The following is a 16,055-nucleotide window of genomic DNA, read 5'->3' on the forward strand; positions in this document are numbered from 1 at the left end:
CATGGCCCTCAAGGAACGGGTGTCACACAGTGCTCAACCGTCGGGCAGGGATTGGTGGTGGCAAAAATTTATTGACTATGTACAAAAAGAGCTGTTTGGACCCAGGTCCTATTGACTAAGGTCCTCACAAATCTAGGTGGAGCTCCTATATCGGAGACCCAATGGCGTCTAACGCTGATCGCGCCCTGGTGACCAAGGTTCGTTGGGACTGTAAGTCATGGCAGCTGAGCAGCGCCGCCTCCTAGGCCTCCTGGAAGGCAAGTGCCAGCCACATAGGCGTCGCTTGTGCTCTGCTTGCCTCCTCCAGCCCGTGGACGAACGAGCTGCAGCCGTGGGAGATTCGGGCAAAATACGCAGAAACATTGCTTACCTGAATCCGTTTATTAGACTAACGCATAGAAAAGGGCATTATCGGTGTGAACGCTCACCCCTGAATGATGAGGCAGGGGTCTTACCGTAGCCTCTGTCATTCCCCGACGCACGGATGGGGATGTCATGTGACCAGTTAGGCCGAAGCGGTTTCCTCGGCGGCACGTGCCGAGAGAAGAGTTCCGACGTAGTCGACTTTATTAACTCTTCGACTATTACCGCTGAGGGTCGAAGTCGTTCGCTCTCCCCAGGAACAGGTTGTCGGCCTTTTCCCTTATGTCAGTGGCCCCCGAGCCAATGCGGTGCCGCAGTGGGACTCAGAGCCTGGAGGAGAAGCGGCCAAGCTCTGCTCTGCTCCCGTTTCTTACCGTGCATTGCCTTATGGCGTTTCCGGCAGAGGAAATGACGTACCCGGGCTATAACTAGTTTCAGTTTCGAATTCCGCACGACCGCTTGATTCCCACGTCCCCTCCTCCCCTCCCTCGTGAGCCCTCTCTCTATACGCTTCTTCTCAGGTAGTTTGTGTTACTCGGCATACTTTAATTTTTTCAACCGCGCTCCCCCGCAATGGCAACGCCGCGTTTATTTGGTAGTTTCATCTCCTGTAGGTGGCGCGGAGGCAGTGCCACATGGCGGATGAGGCGGTCATGGCGCCGCTTTCATAGCGTGCGTGTCTCTAAGCAAAGCGACTTCTCGACTTTGCGGCATCTTTCTTGTGAGGTTGTGAGGGGAAAAGTACCCCAGACAGGCTCGAGCATCCTCCGAGGTGGAGCCCCGGAAGATCAAGCAAAGTATACCAGGACCAAGCATGAGCGCGAGCAAAAGAAAAACAGGTCTAATGATAATGATCCAGGTACACTACAGGATGAAGGATAACGAGGAACACTAGAAATGAGTTATGAGAGTATTGCACGAATCTCTAGCATCCAGTCGAGCAAGGAGAACGCGTATCTGTGGCATGAGGTACGGCGACCGGTTACCGGTGTGGCGTCCCGGCGGGAAACGCAGCTGTCCGTTGCTGGAGACGTGCCGGGCTCAGGTACCGCCGCAGGCCTAGCCTTGCGATGGCATGATAACGGACATGGAGCTCCCGCAGCAGTTGCTACGTTACTCCTCAAGACTGGTCACATTAGGGTGGAGACGGCCGCATAAGTACGGTCACCCTGGCACGGCAGGGCAGACACTCTGCCCTGCGGGTCAGCAGGACCCCCGGGCGGGCAGCAACTTGCCGTGCCTAACATGGCGCGCGCCGTCCGAGGCAGCAGGAGGCAGGAGGGAGACAGCCGGCCCCCGGTTGCGCTAAACCTGGCGAAGACGGCTTCACAGGTCTGGTCACGCGGGTCCACAGCAGTCGTTGATCCGCAACCCGTAACTTTCTCCTCGCGTGCTTCGCTCGGCGCGCTGTTCGAGCCGCCATACTCCGTGTTTGCTTTTTCCTCTTTTTTTTTTTAGAGCGTGATGCAGCCGCTAGTGCCGGGGCGCTAGCGTCTTCACAGAGGTTGAGCGTCTAGATATGCAGCAGTAAGCCACTTTCAGATAATAATGAGAAATTTGCTATAGTTTGGCTGCATTACAGGGTCTAAATAAATCCTCCTCAACATGAGCATGTAATCGCTAGCTCTCAAGTGCATCGAAAACTCCGTCGGCCTTGACACATACTCGTATATCAAACTTGGCACAGTAAATTGCTACAAACAGTTTAAAATATAGTTTTTTGCAGCATTTACTTTCTGTTTCTTTCGGCATGCTACTGAGCGGTGACTGCCGTATAAACATGGGTAAGGGAGAATCTTTTTTTTCCATATTTTGGCTGTTTTCGGCCTTTATCCGGAAGGGGAATTTTACAGTCAAGTTTTGAGGGAACACTAGGAAGAACTGCCTTATTTACTCTTTCAGGGTGACGCTATATTTGGCGCCTAGACTATGGTGGTGTTTACCCGCTTCTATACCGATTATGTATATATTTCACGCTGAACTTATACTAAATATCCCGGATAGCTTCTCTGCAGTGCACACTGCTCGTATATGTATAAGTCTTAATGGAACGGGCAAAGTATATTGTTTGAAGTGGTACCTAGAGAATCATTTTTAGTTTAAGGAATTGCACAAATTAACGCTCGAAAAGTGCTTTAACCTAGCCAAGGAAAACTGCATGTGATCAGGTGAACAGACGAAGGTGGTCAATAAACGTTCGCGGTTATTCAGCCACTTCGCGCATTACATCTGGGAAAAGAAAACACAGCTACGAATTTTTTGACATTGATATCGTGATTTCGCAAAAAAAAAAAAAAAAAGTTGTTGCCAGCCTCTGGCTGTACCGGTCGCATTTCGATTGAGGCGAAATGGTAGAGGCCCGTGTACTGTGCGATGTCGGTGCACGTTAAAGAACCTCAGTGGTAGAAATTCCCGGAGTCCTTCACTACGGCGTCGATCATAGCCTGCGTCGCTTTGGCGCGTTGAACCCCTATAAACCATAAACCATCATGTTGTGGCCAGAAAGCGGCGTTTAATCTCGACCTGAATCGACTGAAGGTGGATGACAGCCGTAACGAACCGGTGCAATTCAGTGGAATGCATACCGGAATGAAGGAAGCATATTGATTTGCTGCAAACGTGTAAGCTTGCGGCTTGACTGTCAGGCGTGCATGGAGAGTACATATCACTCCTTCTTGTAAAACCCCACATCTGCTGGTCACTGTGCGGCGCCAAGATATGAGTGTCACTGAGTGCACGACCGTCGGGGAAGGCAAGACGCTGTACCAGCCACGGAGGCTTCGCTTTTACCCGTACTCGTTTCCTCCAACCCGTGCATGAACGAGTAGCAGCCGCTGGAAGTTTGCGCAAAATACGCGGAGGGAGTGCACGTTAGAAGCTGCTTATTGCACTAATTCAAGGAAAAGGGCACTGCCGGCGGAATGAACTCTCATACCTGAGAAGTGAGGTAGGGGGCTTACTGTAGGCGTCCGTCAACCCGCGACTCTCGGCTAGGGATAGTGTCCAGGGAAGCCGAAACTCCGTCGACGTCGACAAATGTATGAAACTCTCCACAGTAAATTCAGGCAGTTTGAAGTCTAGTTTTTCGTAGCTTTTATTTTCTTTCGGCGTGCTACTGCGCGGCGATTGCCGATAAGTGCTGGTAAGGGACGAACTTTTTTGGGGCAATTTTGGCAGTCTTCGTCCCTTACTCTGAAGCAGAGTTCTAGGTAATTTTAAAGCTATATTCAGAAGAACTGCATATTGACTTATACAGCGCGACGCTATATTTTGCGCCTACACGATTGCGGCGCTAGCCCGCTCATATCGGATTACGTATACATTGCACTCTGATCTATCACTGAATATCTCGGCAAGCTTGTCTTGAGTGCACGCTAGTAACATATGACGTAATAGAAGTGGCAATATATAATGTTTAAAGCGATAGACAAAAGGTCTTTGAGCTTAAAGGAACAGCCGAAAATAATGCTACAGAAGTGTGTTAAACTAGCGGATAAAAAGTGCTATGTTCTGGAGAACCGACGACAATCAACAAATATCGCGAAGGTTCTGTGCCTCCAAAATAAAACCCTTCGTCACATCGCAAACTTACACTACTTATCCCCAACAGACGTTCTTTTTCCGTTGTATCACATTATCAGCGTTGACCACATGCATGGCTTCCGGATGTTTGTTTTCTTTTTCTAATAGTTCTTAAGAGGCCTCTATTACTGAAACAGCGTCCTTAAAAATTAGACCTACTTCTGCAGCATTAATACTTGGGTTGTTCCGAATTTTAGAACTGATTATAATCTCCAAACATCGCAACATAATCTTCTGCATGTACTTAACAAATATAAACATACCACAAATGGTAGATTCAAATAATTGCGACGGTATATTGTTGACATGTGAGATATTTTTTTACATTCATTACTTCTGGTTCTCTAGGTGCGCTGTGATCTACAGAGACCAATTTGTGCATTTCTCTCAAAATTTGATTATTTCATACATCTTGATGTGTATATTCTGCTTTTAATGTATGTATATATGTTCAAAATATGTATTAGCAAGCATTAAGTATACGTTTGTGATTCTATTACATGTGTATTTCTTGATTACGTATTATTTTGGACTAGTCTAGCCTAGAAACTATAGTTTTAACCATACAATTGTATTTATTAACTGTACTTATTTGGGTGTATTTTTGTTCTCATTTGTTGCATCTTTATTATGTTTATTTTCATCACCTAATATATCGGGGCCACTGTTATCAAACGGTTTTCCGGGCCCAGTCAAGCTGAAAAAGCAGCTTTTTGCCTGGAAATCCTTGCAGTTCCTCTGGCGAAAATAAATTCAATTCAATTCAATTCATAGGTCAATAAATCTTTGCGGTTGTTCAGGCACTTCGTGCGCATTACATCCTAAAAAAATACAACTCCGCACTTCATTCCATTCATATCGCCATTTCGCAATAAAGTTGCGGCCAGAAAGCCGTGTTTAATCAATACGTGAGTCGACTTAAGCTGGATGACAGCCGTAATAAACAGCTGCAATACAATGAATACATACTGCCGCCGCGGAGGCTCAGTGGTTATGGTGCTCGACTGCTGACCCGAAAGACGCGGGTTCGATCCCGGCCGCGTCGGTTGAATTTCTTTGGAGGAGAAATTCTAGAGGCTCGTGTACTGTGCGATGTCAGTGCACGTTAAAGAACCCCAGGTGGCCGAAATTTCCGGAGCCCTCCACTACGGCGTCTCTCATAGCCTTAGTCGCTTTGGGACGTTAAACCCCATAAAACCAAACCAAACAATGAATGCATATGGGAATGAAAGAAAAATATTCGTTTTCTGCGAACGTCCACCACAAAGTATGAACGGTATACTTCACATCCGGTGTATGTTTAGGCACTTCACTACTTTAGTGCAGCTGCAATTCGCTACGATGGTCGTATAAAGAAAAATCCGAACAGGAATGCATTAAAAAGTGGTGCCGTGGCGTCAACAAAGTACGCTGAGAAACATACGGATCATTGGGTTGAAGCGCCTCATCAACCTGCCCAATGCACTTAGCCACTGCTTTCTGAACCTTTTACTTGCTTGCAGGACCGAAAATTTTCTTTTGTCGGACGTTCATTGATTCGCACACAGTTGAATAGCTAAATATTCTTATTTTTGAAGCGTATGTTCATGCGTCAAACGACTGCGGTAACTCGCGTCGCGAAGAGCGATAACCGTCTCGCTGCTAGGCCGCGTGGCACCGCCACCATCGCTGCACCGACCGAATACACTCGCTAAAATGCACCTAAGAAGTTTTGCTTGCTTCTGCTTTCGTGATCAATTCGTTTGTCTGATGAGTGTCCACAGCCCAAACGCATGTCACGGACTCAGAAGATAGCCATGCGCTGAACGCAGTTTACAACACTACAGGGAAAAAAGGATGGCAGTGTAGCATAGCTAAGTACAAATATTCTGTGAAAGCACAGGATTTAGCAGGTGGACATCGCCACCACGTACTTCAAAAGTGCGATTGAGGTGTCCACTGACCATAGGAGCCCGTTATGCGCGTCCTTAAACTTTTCTGTAGTCAATGCCACTTTACCCAGTGTACACCGGCAGCCTATGCGTCAGTGCCGCGCTTCTGCAGCAGTGTTGTCAACGCCAACGCGTATTGCTCTAGTGCCCTGTTTCTGCCGCAACGTTGCCCACGGCAACGCATGAAGCGCCCATCTCCCTATGACTAGAGCCAGATAGCTCAGCGCGCGAATATCAGTTTGACAGTTTAATAGGGCTGAAAAAGACGATGCGCAATGCACAGAGAGAGAGAGTGTGTTGTAGTTTAACACGTGTCGTGTTCGGCTGTGACGAAACCCTTGTGCTCTGGCGCAGTGGCCAGCGAAGCTGATCTTTTCACCCAGCTGTGGGTTTGAGCCCCAGTCGCGGATAGTTATTTAGTTTATTTTTATTTATTTCTTCCCCATGGCACAAAACCATAAGCACCGCAAGCATACAAACATCGCAAGACCTTGGTCGGGGTTCACACATTCGAATAGTGATTTCGCACTGAAAAATATCGGGCTGTGTTCACAACATTCTATTCAGAGCGAAAGCACGGGCGTTTTTTTTTGCCAAAACATTTTACGGGTTTCTCATCCATGAATAACTCAACTAAGGCACGCATATGATGACTGATTCGCCGGCCACCGCATAATATTCCAGTGGGTACCTGCTCACTGTGGCATTCAGGCTAATGAAAAAGCAGATGAAGCGGCCCGCAAGGGCCATCAACATCGGAGATACATTCCAACTTTTTTCACGAAATCTGATGCGTGCCAAATGGCTAAAAGTTTTGCTTCCGAAGAAACGTATCGGCTTTGGAGTTTGCCGACACATCAGTACCAATTTCTTCACTCCATCGACCCACATCTTAGATCAAGACTCTCACCCAGAATTCCTCGAAATCTGGAAACACTTTATCATCGACTTCGTCTGAATGCTGCATATACAGACGGCTTGCGATACCGTTTTGGACAAATGAACAGTCCGCAGTGTGACAACTGTGCCTCGATAGAAACTGTGGAACATATCTTGCTTGAGTGCCCTGCGTATGCTAACGAGCGTGCGTACTATGAACATTGCATGCAGAAGCTCTGCCCAGTGCCCCTAACAATGGACAAACTTTTAGGTCCCTTAGCCTGCCTTAGGCAACAGAGACTTGCAATGAACTTTCTATTTACATATTTAAAAGACATTGGACATCTCGATAAGCTTTAAATTCGCTTGCACGTTACCTTCATGCATTCTTCATGCAGTGAACTTCGTCAGCCCATTTGTCGGACTAAGCACTCCATCATTCCATAGGTTACATCAATACTCGCCATTTCATCCTTATTACCCATTTCGTGGCCGCATTTTATCTCCGTTTTTTTTTTTACCTCTTCCACACTCCTCTCCTTCTGTTTTTATCTCCCAAATTCTCCTCCCTACGCAGAGTAGCATGCCAGCGTAATTTAAACGCCGGCTAAATTCTCTGTATTTCATTAAATAGTCTCTCTCTCTTTCTCTTTCTGTCCTTTTGTAGCGGACACGTAAAAGACTACCTCCATGTGAGAATGCACAGGCGAGAGTACACTCTCGCATGCGCAGCAGACAATGCAGCAGACGACGCTTCTGCGCCAAACGTTGCTATTACCTGCGCCTTCGGCCAAAGGCTCCCGCCAGTCCTTGCAAAAGCACGTGACTTCCGGCACGCTTTGCGGCGCGCAGCTAGGATAGCGGGGGGCTCTCAAGAGCTTTGAGCCCATACAGTAACTCTACTGGACATCATTAACTAGCGTCTTCTGTAGCCTGTCAGTAGCAACCGCCAAGTTACTAAGTGGGATTATTTATATTTGTTATCTAGAGAAAACTAAGAAGGGTGGTGGAATGGCGCTCAAAAATTAATACCGGTGGCCGACTCAGCCTGCACTCTGCGCAACCTCGCTTGTGAAAGGTTTTCTGCGCTCGCAGAGACTAGTTCGGACAGCCCTATGAAATTTGGTAGTGAAACCTTTTATTCGTCGGAAAGAGCTTGGTTCTGAGAGGTCGCGTTAAGAGGTCGAGAGTATCCCCGCCAAATTTTTAGCTGGCGTGCGTGACGGCCGTTTTTTCTGCGCTCATGTACTTTGCTACGAAGCTAACTTGTCGAAAGCTCAGTATTACGCACAGGCTTAGTGAACCTGTGCTTTGGTTTGATATTTTGGCCAGTTTGCTGCGTCACAAGCTGCAGGCGCACGGAAAACGCGACCGCCACGCACGCCAGCTAAAGATTTCGCCGGCTGTACAAAGCTATCGACTTCGTCAGCCCACTCCGAGGCCAGGACATGCGTTCTGGGGATAGAGCTAGCAAGCACGGTCTTCCACCGCTCAAGGGAAGGAGCGGTAACTAGATCACCCGGAGGTGGCTCTATTTTGCAATCCCATTGGATATGATCCTAGTTGGCTCGTTGGCCGCAGTTTTTGCAGTTCGGGTTGTATAGATCAGGATAAATGTGCGCGAGGAGTGATGGGGCGCGTATCGATCTTGTCTGTATACAACACCACGTAGTCTCTTGTTCGTTGTTTAGGCTTTTGTGTGGAGGGTGGGAACTTCTCCTCTATAATTTGAAAGGATTGATTAGATCATGATGTGTGATCGTGGAGTCCGCGAAATTCAGGGAGCCAGACTCATCTACTGCCCAGTCGACGAAACCTCGAGCTTTATTGTGGGCTGCCTCGTTCCCCGAATTCCCGTAATGGGATGGGACCCCTATCAGTTCGGAATAATTTGGTGAGAATTTTGTGACGTTAAGGATTCTAAGGGAGGTGTTTGTAATTCACCCTTTTGCGAAATTATTGATAGCCATTCTTGAGTCGCTGAGAATGATGCTGACTCGGGTATGCGCTTGGGCGAAGGCTGTAGCTGCTTCTTCTGCCATTTCAGAGGATTTCGTTTTGACTGTTACCGTGACGGTGTGGTCGCCATTCTTGTTCACAGCCACAATTGCAAAGGCATTCGAATGTTTGTAGCCTGCCGCATCTACAAAAATTGTTCCAACGCAATGTCCGTGTTTATTATGCAAGGTTTTGGCTCGTGCTCGTCTTCTACCGTAATGGTCTATGGGGTGCTTGTTTTTGGGGAGTGGTCTGATTAGTAGGGCTGTCCCCTAGTCGCGGGGTAAGTCTACTTTGGCGTAGTTATTCGTAGGTTGAAAGTTAATTCCAAGCTTGTTTCGAATACGCCTGCCAGTTCTAGAATTGGCTAATCTCACCGTTTGATCCATTAAATGGGCTTCTTTCCGTTTATTGTAGGTGTTGTGTATTCTTAACCTCATAAGCCATTCGGTTGAGGCATTCACTGGGAGTCCTAGGCGGCTTTCTAGGCCTGCCGTGTAATGCTATCCAATTTGTCTTTTTTTGCTTTCGCAAATTTGAGGTAAGCGGTGGCATAGACTATCCTGCTTAGCGCAAAGGGCTGCAAAAGTCGGCATCAATCTCTTTCCCTCACCACTTGTCTTCGCTTAGCTATGCGGTGGATTAATCGCACCGTCGCTTCTACCACAAATTTTAGTTTAGTTAGTGTGCCACTATTCTTTCCATTTGATTGTGAATACAACCCCTTGTATTCTCTTGTTTTGTACCTGTTTTACGGATCGTCCATTAACATAGATGTTTATTTGGGCTGGGGGGTGGGGGGGGGGGACCGTAGTTTCTTACCTCTGTGTTGTTGTGTTATCATGAAGAGTGCACAGTTTTGCTGTGAACAAGTGAGGCCAGATTTCCATCTTCTTGCCTCAGTGATGTCCACTGCTTCTTGGACTGTGTCTTCTGTGTAGCCTTTGCATCCTTTGGTTACCTAAAGTGTGATGTCATCTGCATAGAACGTGTGATATAGGTCTCGTATTTGTGCCAGTTTGGTGGGAATTTTGATGAGGGAGAGGTTAAAAGGGAAGGAGACAGGACGGAGCCCTGTGGTGTTCCTTTGGTTCCTACTATGATTGGGGCCGACTCTATTGTTCCGTCCGTTATCACTGCTGTTCTGTTAGTGAGGAAGGATCGGATGTAGTTGTACGTACTTTCTCTGGGGTTGATTTCTGAGAAGTTTGTCAAAATGGCTTTGTGGGTGACGTTGTCGAAAGCTAATTAATAACGTCTAAACCCAATATTACTTTCGTTCCTGTTCCCTCGTTATCTTTGATTATGTTTTTTATCAGATGCAAGAGTATTTCCTGGGTAGATAGTTGGGCCCTGAATTCTAACATTGTTTCAGGTAGGAGGTTCATGCCCTGCGCATAGTTTTGGAGCCTGTTGAGGTTGACATGATCCTTTAGTTTGCCTAGACATGATGTTAATGAAATCGTGCGTAGATTCACACTGCTGCTGCTTTCTTACCCGCTTTAGGAACAAAGATGATTTTTGCGCGCTTTGACTCTTGTGGTATATTGCCTGCAAGCCAGTATTTGTTCATAAGGTCTGTATCCGCCGCGATCGACGTTGTGTCTAAGTTCCTGAGAGCCATAGTGGTTACTTTGTCCGGTACTGCCACAGATGTTGTTCACAGTTTTCCAATTGCGTACCAAACCTCAGCGTCTGTGCTGTCAGCGTCTAAATTTGGATTAGGAGTCCCCCGGTATTCTGGTTGTAAGGTACCTTCATCCGTGTTTAGATAGCGTTCTGCTAGCTCTTTCATTAGGTAATGAGTTGTACCCTCATATCTATGTATGTGTCAATACAGCTGAATTTTGTGCACGGCACGTGTTCATTCTGGCCAGAGGAGCTGTATTAGAAGATGTCATGTCTGCTTACTTCCGAGTTGTCCGTTCATGCTTTCAGTTATTTAGTTCCAATGTTTTGTTTAGAGTGTAAGTGTATGTTCCTCGATTTGCCTCTGGATTTCAGCGATCTCTTTGCGGAGCCGCTTGTTGGGTTTCTGCTTCTTCCAGTGTTTTTGGAGGCTTTTTTGTGCCTCCCATAGGTGTAAGAATTTTGAGTCTGCAGTCTGCTCTTCTCTGTTAACTGGTACCACAACACTTGTGGAGCTGACATCCTCATTCAGGGAGCGACCCCAGTCGCTAAGGTTAGTGATCTCTTTTGGAGCTGTTCTGTTGCGAAGTTCCTTGAACTTGTCCCAATACGTGGTTCGTATTTCTTTAGCTCTGTTTTTGAGTTTTGTCATGCGGAAAGTAATGCTAAGAATGAAGTGATCACAACCAAGGTTTTGCCCGGTGTTAACCCAGTTTGCGTCCTTGATGTTTTTAGAGAGCGATAAGTCTGGAGATGTGTCTGCACATACACTGTTACCCTTGCGTGTGTAGCCGCGCCAGTTGTTTAGCTTTGTGAGCCCTAGTGACTGTATGGTTTGCAAGAGTAGGTTTCATTTCCGAGTTGGTTTGGTATAACCTCATGCTGGGTGTTGAGAGTGTAAGTCTTACACAATTATTAGTTGAGCTCTAGCAGCCAGCTTTATTGTAGTTATCAACAAGTGTGGGAGTTCGTGGCTTTTGTTTCTGGGCGGGTTGTATACATTAAGGATAAAAAGATTTGTGTGTTCTTTTTGCTTTGGTATTTTCTCAAGTAGGGTGTTATCTTCTTGCGATTCGTTCATAAAAAGTTGAATCACAGAGATGCTTCTACGTACGACCGTGGCTGTGAAGGAGCCGGCTGCGTTACTAATGTCATAATTTGGGGCAGATATGGGCTATAGGCTGGCATTGTAGCCCTGCCGCTAACTTCTTGCAATGCAGCCATGTCTAGAGTTGTAGGAGATATGGAGATATGGAGCTGCAAGTGGGCCCACTTACGGCGGAAACCTCGGGAGTTCTATTGCCAAATTTCAAATTTTTGCTTGGAGCCATGTTGGGTTATAAATAGTTGTGGCGTCGTGGACAGATCCAAGATGGGGGCTAGGCGGTCCTCGATGATTGCTAGTCTTTCCATCATTGGCTGCATGCAGGTGGCTATTTGGGATACCTGTAGCCCGTGCGCTGTACGCTAAACCAGACCTAACACATCACCGCCGCACTGCTGCTATGAAAAACGAATTCGGTTGGTTCGAAGAGCAATTGCTTCAGTAGGTTCAAGTATATTGCGGTGCCGCCAAAGCACTGTTAAGTACTCTAGCATTGATCGCAGGCAGGTCGCGGGTTATAGCATTGCTCTGCAGAGTGCGCTGATTTCAACAACATTAACCCCTTTCACTGCGAAAGCCTTCCAATGTGTGCCGTTTCTTAAAACTCATATATGCGGAATTATTGCTGAGTTCCCGACTATACATTTTGCATTCTGGTCGAGAGTGCATCTCGGGAACACAAAAGGCCGCTAAATATTAGACTAGATTCCCGCCGACTGAATGTTCTCTAATGTGTTACGGGCCATTTCATTTCGTCTGGCTTCTCTGGGATAGTTGGGTGCGGCAGGGCCTCAAGTTTTTTTTTATTCCCCGCCTGCCATGCTCCTACGTTTCGCCGCCTTTGACGTCATCGTGCTCGCTGCATTCGCAGTCTCTTAGATGACTTACGCGCACGGAGATATTGGTAGTTCAGTTGGTGAACCACCGCTCTGGGAAGCGAGCACCAGGTCATTCGGCTGTTTTCAATTTCACTCACTCAGATTATTGAAAACTTCCATTTAAATCACTTTATTCGTGAGATGCGAAAATGTCAAGAGAGAGATGGAATTTAGAGAGCGCCCGGGAAGCGTCAGAGACGGCTGATTGCTTTCAAGACGGACTTTATGCAATAGCTGCGCGCGCTCTCTTCCCGGTGCGTTCTTATACGTCCCCCATAGCTTCGTCGTTTTGTTCTGGAGCTTTAAAGGGCAACTGCAGCACTTTTTTGAGAATTTCTCGAAATTCAAGGAATCAAATCTATATAGGCTGTAGGTAAAGCATGCCAAGTGTTTTTGCACTAGCATTTAAAATAGTGACGTAATCGACGATTGAATTTTGTGTTTCTCCTCAATGCACTGAAGGAGTGCAGGACACCTCAGCGTGACGTCACGGAAGGTATGATTTCAAATTACCGCTGTCGTCAGCCACACCCTGCCCTGACTCGTTAGACGCTGCCAAACAACTCTCGACAGGCCTTGCCTTCGGTGGCGTTGGTTTTTTTCGTTCAAAGCAGGCGTTTTTGCGTTCGAAATGTACTGATACCTTCGATGACGTCATCATGCACCCCCCACTTGACGTTGTGCGCTGCGGAGAAGCTTGAAGGGCGTCCGGATTTTAATCGGTGATCACTTCACTAATTCAAGCGCTACCCAAAAAGACTTCTCATGCTTTATCCACGAGTTCCACACATTCGACCCTCTTAGGATCGTTGATTTCTAAAACCTATGCAGTTTCCCTTTAACACTGAGACGCATTGCTTTTGCTTCGCAGCCGACAGAGCCGCCATTTTCACTCGCTCGTAACCAGTCCAGTCTCATTCTATTTTGCTGCTTCGGCATTGTTAAGAGACCCTGTTATAACTGCGATAATTTCGAAGCTTACAAAGATGTCTCCGTTGAATGCAAAGACTAAACTCTAAAGCACCTTTATGGGGCTGCCACTAAAACGATTAGAATGAACACGCATGAAGATCCCATGAAGATAAAAGAGATTTCTGCGATAGTACGACAGTGAGCAGGACTCTGATTTGCAACGCACCCTGCAGGATGATAGAGCGGAAACGTTGCCAAATGCGTGCTCTTATTCAAGAAATGAAAGCAGTGCAAAAATCCCTAAAGTTATCTGAAGAAAACGCATTCATGTCGCAGACACGTTTAAGAATAGCTTCTTTTGCCAACAACGGGAAGCCAGTGAAAGTAGAAAGTGTCATTTTGAACATAAAAGCCGAAGAGAGGCAAAAATGTTGTGCTGTAAATAAGGTAAGGAATTGACCAGTGTCCTTCCTCAAACAACTGCAATGTTGGTGCAGAAAGTAGGCTGTGCAGCATTGCAGCTTTTATCTGTGTCCGTGAGGCTTCGCTAATGTCTACGGCAATGACACTTATTTGTTAGCTGGAAAAGTCTAATCTGCCTAAGGAAATTTCCTGAAGCCTGTTTCATTTTAGTGTTTTATTTTATGACGTTGACCCTTGTCGTGACACGCAGAATTTCGTAAATTTAGAGCCACCTATGTATTACTCCAGACACGGACGCTTAGAAAAAATAGGACACCACCACTTTCGGCAGAGACAACCTGCATGAGAGTATTGCCGCTTTTGCTGTGCGTTTTCTTTACTCGTTGATGATCTATTAAATTACATAGTTTTATTTCAGCAAAAAAAAAAGAACACATTTTCGTGCTTCGTGCGCTGGTTCGGCGCCTGACGACAACGAGTAGCTCTGAGCGGTGACACACTTCCTCGAAACTACACCGACAGTGCTGTGCTGCGGTGTGCGCACAGCCAAAAGAGTGTCACGATTCTGGAACGCGTGAAATGATGTCGCCCATGTGTTTCGCACTTTTCTGTGCCACCTACCCTTCCGCCTGCACCGGCGAGGGCTAAAGCGTAGCTGGTTTCATTTTTAGAAAGGTAACTGGCGGTCGTGTGTGCGGGATCATTCCGGTTGCAGTTGGAGCTCAACGACCACGTAAGTTCCGGGAAGTTACCTGGCCGCTGCAAGTCTAGAAAGCTATATCAGAGTAAATAACACGTTCTCGCACAAAAATAGAAAGCGCAATTTATTTCTTGTTTTCCATGTCCAGCAACGCAGTAGGCCTTCTCTTTATGCGGACTGCCGAAAATGTTAATATTAAAGCGTTTTCGTACGCCATCCGCAAGATCACCGTGTACGGAACCCGGCATAAAATATCGATTTCTTTTTTTTTTGCAATTTGTGTAGTCCGCGGGCATTATAGCAGCGCATTGTTTACTTGCTACTCTAAGTCTTATATGGGCTCGTATATATATTTAAGGACTTCAGAGGATTACTGCAACTGGAATTGGTGGCGCTTTTTGAATGAGTTGAGAATTCTGAGCGCTTCGTTTTCAGGGCGTCACAATAGTGCACCCGTTGCTTTTCTTGTAGCGAACAAATGCTAGCTTCTTTCGTCATCTGAAGTTGAAACTGTGTTTCAAGAGTGTCGTCCCCTTGCACATAGAGCGCTATTGTTCAAAACTCTTTAAATTGAATGCTCAGTATTCGTTGTCATTTCATTGTTCGCTGAATAAGCGAATGAAAATGTTGCCCCCCGATGGCCGTGAGTTATAATATCGAAGACGTGAGTTCGCTGCACTCCGTGCATCTACTTTTTGTGGGAAGATATTTGGAAATAGCTTCTGCAACAATACAGCGCGAGCAAGGGAGAGATATAGAGCAAAGACTTTGTGATGAAAGAGACAGGCAGGCAAACATGGAGGTCATAAAAGGAAAAAAATTGGAGCTGATGCTTTGTGTGGGTGACGAAATCGTTCGATAGGAACACTGGAGTGGAATCATGAAGCTAAGTTCTGCATTGAAAAAACGCGGTTTGCCTTTTTTTAAGCCTTACGTTTTCCTGACCGGAACGTACTTCGTTGTTGACAGAATCGCAAAAGTTCCTAGTTTAATCGTCCATTTCAACTCTCACGCAACGAGTTTGGTGTTATGCCATTTTTGTATGGTGTGCTTGCGTTTGAGCTCTCGAGATGAATGACAACACAGCCTCTCAATCGCGGATAACACGGTCCTTTGTTACAGCGTTTATCAGCAGAGGGCACTTCCACGCTTCATGCTGTGAAGCCATCCTCTCAAGGAAAGGGTTCGGTATTTTGAAAAATAGCCGGTAACCTTGGGATCTCCTACTTTGCTTGAGCTTTCGAAGCTCCTGCGCACGACCGGTTCGTGCAGACCAATTGGACGGCATGCGAAGGGAGCGAAGCTTCTCATTTTTGCATCTCAGCAGCGCCAGGTGCCGCTTTTCTCCTAGTTTGACGACATCGATCTACGTAGTATCGTTGCTCGTAATAGCGAGAAGCGATAAAAACTTGTGCCCTCAACCAATTGCGTTATTCAACTTCTCAGCTTATGCAAGTTATTTTTTGGTTTCTGCAAGGTCTATTCTATACACATTTGCAATATCTGGGAGCTAACCTATTGGAATAAAATTTCTAGACGTAGCATTTTCTTTATAGTTTACCTTTACGACCTGGGAAATTAATCCTGTACGGTGGGTAGCTCCGATTAATGATATTTCTGGCGCAAAATTTTTCTACCAATTAAAGGGCAAAGAA

This window comes from Amblyomma mixtum, chromosome 5 (genome assembly GCF_055824585.1).
Source record: "Amblyomma mixtum isolate Tamu chromosome 5, ASM5582458v1, whole genome shotgun sequence".
Classification (NCBI taxonomy): domain Eukaryota; kingdom Metazoa; phylum Arthropoda; class Arachnida; order Ixodida; family Ixodidae; genus Amblyomma; species Amblyomma mixtum.